Source organism: Psammomys obesus, unplaced genomic scaffold (genome assembly GCF_907164565.1).
Source record: "Psammomys obesus unplaced genomic scaffold, mPsaObe1.curated_primary_1811, whole genome shotgun sequence".
Taxonomy (NCBI): domain Eukaryota; kingdom Metazoa; phylum Chordata; class Mammalia; order Rodentia; family Muridae; genus Psammomys; species Psammomys obesus.
Genome location: NW_026585686.1, coordinates 15,716,541 through 15,720,695, shown reverse-complemented (window position 1 = coordinate 15,720,695; position 4,155 = coordinate 15,716,541). Strand labels below are relative to the sequence as shown.

Genomic DNA, 4,155 nt, shown 5'->3' with positions numbered 1-4,155 from the left:
CTATCAATCCTCACTCCCCTTTCAGGAACTGTTTGACTCTTCCAGTGGGCTCCAGCAATGGCACTGACACTGTCATGAGGGTCCTGTCAGTTCCAGAATGCCAGAGGTCTGGGCGGTGAAAGAAGCACCATCTTGGTTTTTGTGGCCCACTATCCGGGCCTGACCCTCTCCCATCTGTGTTACTCTTTTCTATTCCTGCTTTACTCCTTCTGGGTCCTCTCCATCTCCTTCCATCTGCCCTTGAACTCTTGCAAGTTCCTCCTCAAAGAGATCCACAAAACAAGGACCTTCCGGGGGCAAATGATCAAGCTAGGGTCAGATGGCAGGAGAGGAGAACTCCCCTATTCAGTGGTCTAGGAGAAGGGGATGGAGGAAGAAGGAGGAGGGTGGGACCAGAGGAGATGAAGGAGGGGCTACAATCAGGATATAAAATAAATAAATTGTAAAAAATTAAAATTAAAAACAAACAAACAACACAAAACAAAACAACAAAACAAGGACCTGATTGTGACTAGTGGCCTGCACACCCACCTCAAAGTGCAGTCCTGACTTAGGAAGGGCTACAAGATGACAGGCTTAGTCTGGAAAGGCCAAGCCTTGGAGAGGCTGGAGGGCAGAGGCTGGGGATTGGACTGGACTCCCCCTACCCCACCTAAAAAGAAAAAATAATTTTAAAAATACTACACCTTGGCTCGCGTGTATGTCCAAGGTCCCAAATCCAGCACCAAGTCCACGCCTCTGTCTCCGCAGCAGTCATGCCGCCGTACACCATTGTCTACTTTTCAGCTCAGAGGCACTGTGAGGCAACACGAATGCTGCTGGCTGACCAAGGCCAAAGCTGGAAGGAGGAGGTGATTACCAAAGATACCTGGATGCAAGCCTTGCTCAAGTCCACCAGTCTGTGTGGGCAGCTCCCTAAGTTTGAGGATGGAGACCTCACCCTGCACCAATCTAATGCCATCTTGAGGTTCCTGGGCTGATCTTTTGGGCTTTATGGGAAAGATCAGAAGGAGGCTGCCCTGGTGGATATGGTGAATGATGGGGGGGGTACCTTCGCTCAAATACACACCCTCATCTACACCAGTTATGAGGATGGTAAGGATGACTGTGTGAAGGCCCTGCCTGGGCACATGAACACTTTTGAGAACCTGATGTCCCAGTACCAGGGAGGCAAAGCCTTCATAGTGGGTAATTGCCAACTACAACTTGCTCGACCTGTTGCTGATCCACCAGGTCCTGGCCCCTGGCTGTATGGACAACTTCCCCCTGCTCTCCGCCTTTGTGGCACGTTTCAGTGACCGGCCCAAGATCAAGGCCTTTCTGTCCTCCCCAACCATGTGAACTGTCCCATCAATGATAATGGCAAGCAATTGTGGAAGGAAGAGACAGGAGCTGTTTGTCCCCCTTTTCCCAGGCCTAAAAAAAAATTTGTTAAGACAGAAAAAAAATGCTACACCTTACAAATATAAATGCCCTTTTGTAGAAAGGAAAAACACAGAAAATCTTTTCTGCATTTTTATCATAGAATGGGATCTGGTGGTATACACATAAACATTTAAATACCACATTCTTCATAGGTAGGGCAATCTATGCTCTACACTGCAAGATCATCTTGCACAAATCTATGTTTCTTGACTTCATGATTTTATCTCTTTTTTCTATCTCAAAGAAGTCTTTGGAGCCACTAAATAATAAAATAAATAACCTGGAATATTGATACTTAATTTCAGGGCAAAAGTAAATTACTCATCTGTTTTACTCTTGTCAATGCTGACTGAATGTTAACAGTTTGGTCTGACTTCACATGTGACCTTAGGCATATTATGGAACCCTTGGGTCCTTGTTTCTTTTTAACATTGAAATCCAGGGAAGAATGACAAGTCATGAATAGTTAATTTCTCACACTTCACACTTGGGTCACACTGCACAGTCACATGCACACTTAGATCTCGTTGTACTTACACTAGGATTCCACTGTATAGTGGTATATTTGTTTTCATTTTACAGTCATATCCACACTAAACAGTCACACACTAGGATCACATTATACAGTCAAACCTACAGTAGCATCTACTGTACTCAGATTAGCTCTTATTTTACAGCCACATCCATATTAGAATGCACTGTACAATCATACTCACACTAGAATCACACTTCTGTAGAATAAAAATGTACAATCATCCCCATAGCAGGATCACACAGTGCAGTCATACCTATATTGGAATCACACTGTAATATCAACAAGAATTCCTGGAAAGAAGCTGAATCTACAAAGACTGATTGACATATTAGAAGTGTAGTGATGTGAAGAATTTGGAATATGGCAGGTACATAGGGCTAATTACCTTATATTTGGCTAGATTTAGCACCCTGATTTGCTAATTTTCCCACCTCAATGTAAGAACCAATATCATGTGACTAAAATATAAAAATTTCTTGAAATCTATTAACTTGGCAGACCCCTAGCTTTTGCCTATCTAAAAGCTTATATTGTCAATTCACAGCATCCACATTCTATAGAAAAGCTTCACCCATCTTGCTGTCAGTTCCTCCCTGCCATAGCCACCAATGTATTTTAAACTTGCTTGACTTATGATATTCTTTGTTCTGCAAAACTATAAAACTTCATGAAACTGCTTCCATTTTACAACATGGAATTTAGGTTGTGCTAGGCAAGTTCTATAACTTGACAATAGCTAGAATCATTTGGTAAGAAGGAACTTTAATTGAGAAAATATCCCTACCAGATTGGCCTACAGGCAACCTATAGTTCCTTGTCTTCCTGAATGAGAATTTATTAGAGAAGGACCTCGCACACTGTCGGCAATGATAGCTCTAGGTTGCTGGTCCTGAGTGCTATAAGAACACAGGATGATTAAGCCATACTGAAAGATCCCCGGAGGGTATCTTCCGTCAGAGAGACCCTCTCCCAAGGAACAACGAGGCCATTCGGATGCAAACAGCAAGAGGCTTTTATTTTGATACACGGGTACCCAGGGCGAAAAGTCATTCGAGAGACTTTCGCGCCCCCTAGGTAGGAAGCTGGGGTTTTTATAGGGTTTTAGAGCAGAAGCACTAGTACAGAAGCGAGAAGCATGGTTACAGGGGGCTGATTGGTACATTTTCATGAGACCACGATTTGCGTCAAAGTTTGGCAGGGGCACCAAGATTCCAGGAACTGGGTGGTCAAGGGGGTTATGATGACCCCTTGACGTGGCCCGCCACCTGTTATTTTGTTTTTCTCTATCTTAACTGAAACAGTCTCACAGATATCTATGAGGGTGATTAACACAAACTGTTTTTAGTATGACTGGGGCAGCCTGACCGCAGATATCCCAAGTGGGTGACACAGCTAGGTTTCTCAGTAATTTTTCAGTTTCTCATCTGGCCTTTAGAGTTTTACAAAACAGTGGTGTCTCACAAAATGGCGTTAGCTATGTTTAACTTAGGGTGAGGCAGGGGTCTTTCAATACAAATGGAATTCCTCCATGGCTTCTGCAAAAATTCTTGCATACAGGTTCCTACCTGAAAACGGAATAAGAGTCAATAAAGAAAATCCAAGAAAGAAATCAATAAAGAAAATCTGAGAAAGCCTTGAAAAGGGAAAACATTGGGAACCACAAATGAAAGTATAACCGAGAGAATACAAAAGATCAAGGGGAGAACCTCAGGTACTGGATATACAATTGAAGAAATCTATGCATCTCTCAAAGAAAATATTAAAACAAAAAATTCCCGACCCCCCCCAAAAAAAAATTCAAGAAATCAAAGACACCAAGAAAAGATGAAACAGAAACCTAAGAATAATAGGAATGGAACATTCCGGGCTCCAAGATCTACAAAATATTTTCAAGAAAATTTCCCAAACCTAAAGAAAAAGTTGTCTTTAAACATACAAGAGTCTTACAAAACAACAAATAGAGTAGGCCAGAAAAGAAGTTCCTCCCACCACATAATAATCAAATCTACACTAAATCTACAAAACAAAGAAAAATTGTTAAATACGACAAGGAAAAAATACCAAATAGCATATAAGGTAGACCTCTCAGTATTACACTTGATTTCTGAACAGTGACTAGGAAAGCCAGAAAGGTCTGGGCAGACACCATGCAGACACTAAGAGACCACAGATGCCAACCCAGACTACTATACCCA

The 4,155-nt window shown here is 42.3% G+C and overlaps 1 pseudogene; it reads left to right on the top strand.

Moving 5' to 3' along the window:
- Positions 1 to 755: 755 nt before the first annotated feature.
- On the top strand, positions 756 to 1,469 carry LOC129692846 (glutathione S-transferase P-like; annotated as a pseudogene).
- Positions 1,470 to 4,155: the final 2,686 nt, after the last annotated feature.